Source organism: Triticum aestivum, chromosome 7D (genome assembly GCF_018294505.1).
Source record: "Triticum aestivum cultivar Chinese Spring chromosome 7D, IWGSC CS RefSeq v2.1, whole genome shotgun sequence".
NCBI lineage: Eukaryota > Viridiplantae > Streptophyta > Magnoliopsida > Poales > Poaceae > Triticum > Triticum aestivum.
Genome location: NC_057814.1, coordinates 532,704,384 through 532,715,639, shown reverse-complemented (window position 1 = coordinate 532,715,639; position 11,256 = coordinate 532,704,384).

The following is an 11,256-nucleotide window of genomic DNA, read 5'->3' as shown; positions in this document are numbered from 1 at the left end:
TAATTTCCTAGAGTGGCCGATCGAAGACAAGAAAAATACACATCGGCCGTTTTCCAAAATCCAATACATCCTCTTTTGGCGGTTAAGCTTTGTGCAGCACTCAACAGTCAACAGCGGTTCTCCCCCATAGTTTTTCCTTTCATTTTGTTTCGGAGGTCTCCTCCATCGATCTGTTTGTGGTTGAAACTGGAAACAGTAATGCATCCAGCTTCCAGCAGTTCAGTGCATGCTGAGGAAGCAAGCAATACAAACTGCCACGTTTGCCGCGTACAAATAAGATTAGACAACATGCATCGACACGGTACGTACTACTAGTATATATCGCATCAGCGATCAATAAACCCCAATCTTTTGAGACGACACATATATTATTCGCAGGTACACACTGCACATGGATCTAATCCCGGTTAGGTTCTTGCCATTGCGTGCGTAGCATTTCGCTACTGCTGTCGCTTTCCCTGATCAAAACTGCCTAAGAATATAAGCAAGGGGATTGCTAAAAGGGATCACACATTTGCCAAGTCTTAGTCATTCTTTACAGTACGTAGTACACCTTTTTGTTTTGTATTTGTTGGGGTTGCACTATTTTCGTGCAAATGCACTTTAATGGTGGGATACAAGACAAGAGTGACGCAAACTTTCTGAACTTCTTAGTCACCTCCGCCCTGGACGTTCCTTTTCATCCTACGATAATTTTATAGCAGCATTTAGTTTACGTGTGTGGTAAATTCTCACCTCAGCTAATCTTTGTCGAAATCTGCATGCGGCACCCGCAAAAATAAAATAAATATAAAAAATCTGCATGCGGCAGCATGTTGGACTGGCCTCTAGTACGGATCCGGCTTGCCAGCTCCCTCCCCATGCTCCCATCCGTGCTCCCACTTCATCCTACGGCTGTCTTTTTCCTTTTTTTCTTTCTAATCTAATCATCCCCTGATTTTAAAGGGGTGGGGCCGGGCTTTATTTTGTTCCAATCAAATCAAGCCACGTACGCGGGAGTACGGATGGACGCACGCGCGGGGAGCAGGCAAGTCTCGTCCCTCTAGTACCCCTCTCTACCTATGCATGCGTGCATGGTGACCGGCGCCGGCCTAATCTCTGCTCCGTTAATTCTTCCTTAGAATGCTTTATTACCTCTTGTGACGATCAAGTGTCATTCATCACATCGGTCACCTCGAAAATGCAAACAAGGAAAATTAAAATGCGTGTGGTCTCTTTCTCACATTAAAGCGTCAGCTTTGCACAATATATGTAAGGGGGTGTTTGGTTCCGGGACTTTTTAGTCCCAGAGACTAGAAAAAGTCTCTAAAAAGTCCCTAGGAACCAAACAGGAGGGACTTTTTCTACAGGGACTAGAAAAAGACTCTACTAGAGAGTCTAGTCTTTTTTGATTAGTCCCTGGGACTAGAAAAAGTCCCAGGACTTCTGAACCAAACACCCCCTACAACCCTTACCGTCGACGAACTTGCATGAGAAAGGTTGACGGTGTGCAAAAGGAAAGAAGTCGGTCGAAAGGTGTTTTGCATGATTTGCCTGAAAGCCGAGCTCTGTGCTTTGGCTTTGGACTTTGGACGACGCGTAGATGCGCCGCCAATGGGTGTAACTTTACTTGTTGAGTCCTTACGGATCTTCTATATGTGTTCACACCACTAACAGATTTACAATATTTGTATGCATGCTCCTTCTCCGCTGTCTTCGTCTCATGTGCCCGGTTACTGATCTAGCTTGATTTCGGTATTACCTTAATATACATTAAGAATATAATTGTTTTTGCTAATTCTTAAATGATAGTTTTATGTTGTTGTAATCCTAATCAAGATTTTAAACCTGAAATCGCTTGTTCTTGCACGTCTGAGCAGGGTGCATGTGAAGTGTCTTGTATATACAACTTTCTATGCCAACTGATCCTAGCTTACTTGGTCAAGTTCCTTGTGGTAAAATCAACCTACTAGAATTCAAGTATTAGATTTGGCATGGGTGCTTGTGTTTTTCTTGGTTTATTTTAGGCTTGTTAACAATGTGCGTTCAGTGGGAGACGGCGTCTGCTGACATAAACTCCCCCTTTATTTTTATTTTATGTATCAAGTAGGGCAATTAGATATAATCCAATGATTTTTTATTCTTTGTAACATAGTTGAATTTTTTTAATCGCCTTTTGTGAGCTGTATTGCATATATTCACGAGAAATTTTCTAGTCGATGTAAGAACAAAAAATACCTTCTGGCACATGCACTGATGATTCGCTCTATGAAAGATTTAACTTTCGAGAAAGTAAATTACATAAAACCACCACCTTCCAGGTGGACCTACAACATAGCCACCACATTGATCAAACTGTATATACCAAGTATTTCATCTACACTGTTCCTATCTTTAACAGTACACATGTCACCTTATCAAAGGCTCACGTCATGTGAGAGGAGTAACGGTTGGAGGAGGAAGAAAGCTAGAGGAAGAAGAAAAAAGGATGGCTGTTAAAACTTAATCTAATGGCTAAAAAAATTGACTTACCCGAAATAATTTTTCAGACGACTTACATATAGCTAGTCCCATTCACTATACGACAATCAAATACATATTTTTTCAATTTAGCTCATAGATTATTAATTTAAATATCCACGATACAACCAAATCTTACTGAAATATCACTAGTAGAAAAAGGGCCATTTGTCCTGGTTCATAAGGCCCATCTGTCTCGGTTGTGGAACCGGGACTAAAGGGTCGTTACTAATGCCCTAGGCCTTTAGTCCCGATTCTTATACTAACCGGGACAGATGGGCCTCCACGTGGCCACTCCGGCGAGCCCAAGCAGGAGGGCCTTTGGTCCCGGTTGGTAGCACCAACCGGGACCAATAAGCTTCCACGCGTCAGCATTTCAGGGGCTGTTTTTTTTGAAAGGAGGTGGTTTAGGGGTTTTGGGGGTTAATTTAGGTTGTTATAGGTAGCTAATAGAGAGATGTGTCCTCTCTTATCTCCGTGCTACTGCTATACTGCTATTTCTAAACATGACTTAGATTGAAGTGAGGCAACATGTGGTGCATGCCGAAAGTAATACTAATCCTAACTTGATCAAGTTTGGATTGTACTACTTTCGACATGCACCATATGCATGTTGGCTTCACTTCAATCCAATCCATGTTCATTTCACCCACAGATATATAATAACTCTTCATGCTCGCATCATGCATCATCATAATAACAAGTCCTACTAATCATCATCATACAACTTCTACTCGTTATTAATAACAAGTCATACGATCATCATCCTGATAGTCATCGAACCAACCCTACTTAATTGTTCTTAGCGCATGATCATCAGTATTATGCAGGACCTAAATACCCTATTTAAGGTAAAATAGCATAAAACAATATAGACCCTGACTCTCCATTATGGAGAATGGAGATCATCATGTCTCCAATTCTTACGCGGTGCTTCCTTTTGCTTCCAAGAACCTCCTTACGACTGTCCATACATTTTTTCCATTCTCTGATTCGCATGTCTCCACTTTTTTTAGAAATCCGGTATGGACAATTGAGATTCGTAGGATGACCTGGATATATGTTCAAAACACGAAGGCTGCCATTCTGATACATCAAATGAGGCACACAGTCCTCTGGGATTCTTTGTTGAAAAACATAGTAATAACTTCATAGTTAGCAATGATGTACTAGTTTTAGAAGTATGCAAAAGATGCACGGATGTCGTAATAGTAAAAAATCTTACCAGGGTATCTCCATGGTAGTTACCGTAGTTCAACACGTGCACTAGTGGCACGTATTGACCATAATGTTGAGGACTTTGATTGTAGATATTGTAATTCTCAAGATCAGTACAAAATCCGACCAAATGATTTTTCCCCTGATAAGTTAACTCGGAGCCATCGGTGTAGTGGGTTTTGTCTACCATGTTCCGCACATTGTTTGAACAATCAAAATAAGCTGTCAATGAAAATAAGCTATCAACTATTTTGAAATAAACAATATTAATTAGTTAATAATTAACTATGTCTGAGAAACTCACATAGCGATAGAACTGGAGGCGTATCAACAAGGACCCAAATGTCCATATTGTCTTGGTCGATGTCAGGATCACCAAGATCCATGGTGACAAGCATACCCTCATCAAAACCATACATCTTGCAAAATGCTTCCTAATTTTTGCAACCAAAATGGGTTACGCTCTCAGCATTATACAGATTTACTTCAAAATCCACATCATGATGGGTCCTTAGGTGAATTTTCTTCGTTTCAAAATTTTCATGGTCTTCAAAATCCATCCTCTCCAAGACATAGTGTCTTGCATGGCATGGGATAAGCTATACTCGAATTGTAAAAGATGAAAATTACACGTTGAAATAGTTGAAGTCATGCTTAATTACGAAAAAAACACTTGTCGCCGTTGCGTACCGTTTTAACATCGAAGGTCTCCTCGAGCTTAATGCTGAAGCGCCAATCATCGTCCAGGTGAGGCCTGTCGCACAAACCTCGATCGTCGTGGCACCAGCCGCACTCCCCGGGAGACTTTCATCGTCCGATGACGATATTTCCTACGTTCATAATTCAAAGATTAAACTTGTACAATTAAATATATATACTACAAAAACTAAATTAGATCATTATTATTCATCACGGGTTGACTATTGGTCCGTCGATTCTTTTCTTGAAAACTATCAGCTCACGTGGTGTATACATTCGACCGTTGGTGATGGTCGCTCCTCCATTCGTCCCCGAGTGCATTACACCAAAATGTCTAGCACATGGGAATGAAGGAGAAGCGACCCCCACGACAACAGTCGGGATTCTTCGTCCTCTCATATATATATGGTGGAGACTCGACAGACTTAAAGTCAAACCGAAATATCATTTAATTATCTTTCTAAAAAAGGATTTGGCTGGTCTCACCTCGAGGTCGGAGGGGGTCGGTGACGGGGATGATGGCGGGGATGATGGAGGGAGCTCCTAGATTTCTGCGACAACAAAAACCCTATAAGCTATCAACTAATCATATGCATACGCCTTGCATAGTGCTCTCCAATTTTAGCATTCAAAGCAGGAGTAGTTTTTCAATTTGAGCATTCAATAAGCAAAACCAAATCGTAAAATATAGTAGTATTCAAATTAGCATGCACTCAATTATAAGCAAAACTACATCATCTCTTCCGTCCGTACATCGTCGAATATTATCACTAATATACCTCGAATACTATCATACATATACCATCGCTAGTACAGCTAGAACCGTAGTGCCCGACGGGTCTCGGCGCGGGCGGTGAACACCCAAAGGGAAGGAACCATCACAGGATCATAGCTCTAGTGAGATCCATGAAGAACCTGTCAGGTATTGTCGAACCTGCCCTCCAACGCAACCATGTAGCGACGGACGTGCTCGTCCTCCTCGCTGACACGATGACGTACCACCTCCGCGGTGTCCGGAAGCCTCGGCACCGTCACTGGCCCACGCGACCGCCACCAAACAAGGATCGGGTCAACGACGGGCTGGCTCCTCACCAACCTACGCCCCCGGAAGGTAGCACCTCCCAAAACCAGCCCGGCGGAGCCCAGTCCCGGACATGGCCCCTCTGATCAAGCCGGCCTCCTCTGTCGAGTCGACGACGAGGATGCGGGATAGGCATCGTCGACGTCGATGCGGGAATAATTGCTTTAACTAAAAAAATATACTAGTTCTATTAATTTTCTTGCTAAAAATAAACTACTTCTATATAGTAAAATAAACTAGTTTTATTAAATCAACTAGTTCAACTACTAAGCACTTACTATAAATAGAATAAAGTAGTACTTACTAAACTAGTTTAACTAGTTCTATTATTTTTCTAACTAATTCTATTAAACACTTTCTAAGTAGTACTTACTAAAAGTTATCGGGGAGGGGGGTATATCGACAACGACATACCCGATAAAAAATAAGAAGAGGAAGAAGAAGGAAAAAAAGAGGAGAAGAAGAAAGGAATAGAGGAGGAGATCGAAGAAAAAAAAAGAAAAAAAGGAGAAGAAGAAGGAATAGAGGGAGAAGAAGAAAAAATAGAATAATATATTATTCTATTTCTTCTTCTTCTCCTCTTTTTTCCCTTCTTTTTCATCTTCTTATTTATTTCTTCTCTTCTTCCTCTCCTCTTCTTCTTATTCTTCTCCTTCTTCCTCTTCTTATTTTCCTTTTTTCTCTCCTTCTTTTTCTTCTAAATATGAACATACATAAATGACTTTGATCATACACAATTTTCAGATTCCTACACAATATGAACATATACATAAATTGACAAAGAAAATTCTATGAACAAAAAAAATCATAAAAATTCTATGAATAAAATTTATACAGAAAAAATCATAAAAATTCTATGAACAAAATTACAACAAAAAAATCATAAAAATTCTATGAAGAAATTGACATATTCTTTGCATATGAACATAAAAACATTTGCATATTCAATAATAATATCACCAAAAAAAAATCTAAACTACACATCTAAATTAATACATCTAAATTAGAACAACAAAATTAACTACACATCTAACTACACATCCAAATTAATACAACTAAATTACAAATCTAAACTACACATAATAGCTAGGGGGCGCGGCGGCGCGGCGGCGGCCATTACAGGGAGGAGGAGGAGGAGGAGGAGGGGATCGGGGTGGCGCTCACAGGGTGCGCGGCGACAGCGACGAGGAGGCAGCGTCGGGGCAGGGGCGGCGCGGGGCGGCGACGGCGTCGGGGCGGGGCAGGACGGCGTCGGGGCGTGGGGCAGGGGCGCGGCCGGCGACGGCGTGGGCGCGGGGGCGGCGGACGGCGTCGGCGTGGGCTCAGGGGCACGGGCGGCGACGACGGCGGCGGGGCAGCCTGGCGGCGTCGAGGAGGTCGGCGTCGTCGGGCGGCAACTGGCGATGAAATTTGAAAAAATGCCAAGTGCTGGCTTATATAGGAAAGGCTTTAGTCCCGGTTCGTGGCAACAACCGGGACGAAAGCCACCCTTTAGTCTCGGTTGGTGCCACCAACCGGGACCAAAGGCCTCTTTTCAGCAGCCCAAAGGGCGGGAAGCACAGGCCTTTGGTCCCGGTTGGTGGCACCAACCGGGACTGAATGGTGGCTTTGGTATCGGTTCGTGCCGCCAACCGGGACCAATCCCCCCTTTTAGTGCCGGTTGGTGCTACCAACCGGGACCAAAGGCCTGCGCCTGCCAAAGCCGCGGTCCGATGGGATGTTTAGTCCCACCTCGCTAGCCGAGGAGTGGCAGGACCTGTTTATAAGCCCTGCCCCGCCATCTCCATTGAACTCCTCTGAATTGCAGGCCTCTGGGCCTAATATCGCAGTGCTATGCCCGTGGGCCCGCTGGGCCTTCTGCGGGCCTGAATCCTGGCCCATGGATGGGTTCTAGTCGTATTCACGCCGTTGTGGCCCAGTAGGTGGCTTTTTTTATTTTATCCCAGTTTATTTATTTTCTTTTTTGCTTTATTTATTTTATTTTGTTTCTACTTACAACAAAATACTTATTTATTTTATTTTATGATAATTCTTTTTGCTATTAAAGTTTCTAACAAAAAAAGTTCTTTATGAAAATTCTTTTTGCTTTTAATGATTTTGAACAGAAAAACTTTGATAATTTTAGTTGCATCAATTTTATATAATTTTATTTTCAATAATACTAGAGGTTGCTTATAATGTTTTTAGCAGAAAATACGTTGATAATTTTAGTTTCATAAATTTTATTTATGTTATTAAAGTTTATTTTATTTTATTTTGTTTCTACTTATATATTTTATTAAAGTCTATTTTATTCTGTTTCTAATTACTTATTTATTTTATTTTATGATATTTGTTATTTTCCATGCATTTACTGATTATTTTGAGCTATAAGACCCTGAAATTGAAAAGCACTACAAATGAACTCTGAAAAGGTTGAAAGTTGGCATGGTATCATCATTTCACCCACATAGCATGTGCAAGAAAGTAGAGAGGGTTACGGCAAAAAGTAGATGCACTTCGTGTACAAAACGGACAATCTGTTTCGAAGTATCAGGATTTCATACGGAAACTCGTCTGTTACAATAGGCATTTCAAATGAACTACGAAAAGGTTGAAAGTTGGCATGGTATCATCATTTCACCCACATAGCATGTGCAAGAAAGTAGAGAGGGTTACGGCAAAAAGTAGATGCACTTCGTGTACAAAACGGACAATCTGTTTCGAAGTATCAGGATTTCATACGGAAACTCGTCTGTTACAATAGGCATTTCAAATGAACTACGAAAAGGTTGAAAGTTGGCATGGTATCATCATAATAGTTGTGGAGAGAAAGTCTTCATTTTTTTCTCTTGTGTGCTTTGCTTATTGCGCCGTAACCATGGATAATCTTCATCGTTTATCAGGATGCTTGGGTCAGCCTTGACTTTGAAGGGAGGAATTTCATGAAACTTTTTATAATCTTCAGACATGTCTGTCTTGCCCTCCACTGCCATGATGTCCCTATTTCCTGAAAGAACTATGTGGCGCTTTGGCTCATCGTATGATGTATTCGCTTCCTTATCTTTTATTTTTCTCGGTTTGGTAGACATGTCCTTCACATAGATAACCTGTGCCACATCATTGGCTAGGACGAACGGTTCGTCAGTGTACCCAAGATTGTTCAGATCCACTGTTGTCATTCCGTACTATGGGTCTACCTGTACCCCGCCTCCCGACAGATTGACCCATTTGCACTTAAAAAAAGGACCTTAAAATCATGTCCGTAGTCAAGTTCCCATATGTCCATTATGTAACCATAATATGTGTCCTTTTCCCTCTCGGCTGCTGCATCAAAGAGGACACCACTGTTTTGGTTGGTGCTCTTTTGATCTTGGGCGATCGTGTAAAATGTATTCCCATTTATCTCATATCCTTTGTAAGTCAATACAGTCCAAGATGGTCCCCTGGACAACGAGTACAACTCATCACAAACAGTGTTGTCACCTCTGAGACGTGTTTCCAACCAACTGCTGAAAGTCCTGATGTGTTCACATGTAATCCAGTCGTCACACTGCTCCGGGTGTTTGGAGCGCAGACTGTTCTTGTGTTCATCGACATACAGGGTCATCAAGGTAGAGTTCTGTAGAACTGTGTAGTGTGCTTGAGACCAAGAATGCCCGTCCCTGCATATTATTGAGTCCGCTCCTAGCGTGCCTTTTTCAGTCATGCTCCCATCATACCGCAATTTAGGGAGACCTATCTTCTTAAGGCCATGAATTAAGTCAACACAAAACCCAATGACATCCTCTGTTTGATGGCCCATGGAGATGCTTCCTTCTGGCCTAGCACGGTTACAGACATATTTCTTTAGGACTCCCATGAACCTCTCAAAGGGGAACATATTGTGTAGAAATACGGGGCCCAGAATGACAATCTCGTCGACTAGATGAACTAGGACGTGCGTCATGATATTGAAGAAGGACGGTGGGAACACCAGCTCAAAACTGACAAGACATTGCGCCACATCACTCCTTAGCCTTGGTATGATTTCTGGATCGATCACCTTCTGAGAGATTGCATTGAGGAATGCACATAGCTTCACAATGGCTAATCGGACGTTTTTCGGTAGAAGCCCCTCAATGCAACCGAAAGCAGTTGCGTCATAATCACGTGGCAGTCATGATACTTTAGGTTCTGGAACTTTTTCTCTGGAATATTTATTATTCCCTTTATATTCGACGAGAAGCCAGTCGGGACCTTCATACTGAGCAGGCATTCAAAAAAGATTTCTTTCTCTTCTTTGGTAAGAGCGTAGCTGGCAGGACCTTCGTACTGCTTTGGAGGCATGCCGTCTTTTTCGTGCAAACGTTGCAGGTCCTCCCTTGCCTCAGGTGTATCTTTTGTCTTCCCATACACGCCCAAGAAGCCTAACAGGTTCATGCAAAGGTTCTTCGTCACGTGCATCACGTCGATTGAAGAGCGTACCTCTAGCTCTTTCCAGTAGGGTAGGTCCCAAAATATAGATTTCTTCTTCCACATGGGTGCGCGTCCCTCAACGTCATTCAGAACAGCTAGTCCGCCGGGACCCTTTCCAAATATTACGTGTAAATTAGAGACCATAGCAAGTACGTGATCACCGGTACGCATGGCGGGCTTCTTCCGGTGATCTGCCTCGCCTTTGAAATGCTTGCCTTTCTTTTGACATTGATGGTTGGTCGGGAGAAATCGACGATGGCCCAGGTACACATTCTTCCTGCATCTGTCCAGGTATATACTTTTGGTGTCAGCTAAACAGTGCGTGCATGCGTGGTATCCCTTGTTTGTCTGTCCTGAAAGGTTACTGAGAGCGGGCCAATCATTGATGGTCACGAACAGCAACGCCTTTAGGTCAAATTCTTCCCCCATGTGCTCATCCCACGCACGTACACCTGTTCCATTCCATAGCTATAAGAGTTCTTCAACTAATGGCCTTAGGTACACATCAATGTCGTTGCCGGGTTGCTTAGGGCCTTGGATGAGAATTAACATCATAATGAACTTCCGCTTCATGCACATCCAAGGAGGAAGGTTATACATACATAGAGTCACGGGCCAGGTGCTGTGATTGCTGCTCTGCTCCCCGAAAGGATTAATGCCATCCGAGCTTAAAGCAAACCATACGTTCCTTGGGTCACTTGCAAACTCAGCCCAGAACTTTCTCTCGATTTTTCTCCACTGCGACCCGTCAGCGGGTGCTCTCAACTTCCCGTCTTTCTTACGGTCCTCACTGTGCCATCGCATCAACTTGGCATGCTCTTTGTTTCTGAACAATCGTTTCAACCGTGGTATTATAGGAGCATATCACATCACCTTCGCAGGAATCCTCTTCCTGCGGGGCTCACCCTCAACATCACCAGGGTCATCTCGTCTGATCTTATACCGCAATGCACCGCATACCGGGCATGCGTTCAAATCCTTGTACGCACCGCGGTAGAGGATGCAATCATTAGGGCATGCATGTATCTTCTCCACCTCCAATCCTAGAGGGCATACGACCTTCTTTGCTGCGTACGTACTGTCGGGCAATTCGTTATCCTTTGGAAGCTTCTTCTTCAATATTTTCAGTAGCTTCTCAAATCCTTTGTGAAGGAAATATGCCCTAGAGGCAATAATAAAGTTATTATTTATTTCCTTATATCATGATAAATGTTTATTATTCATGCTAGAATTGTATTAACCGGAAACATAATACTTGTGTGAATACATAGACAAACAGAGTGTCACTAGTATGCCTCTACTTGACTAGCTCGTTGATCAAA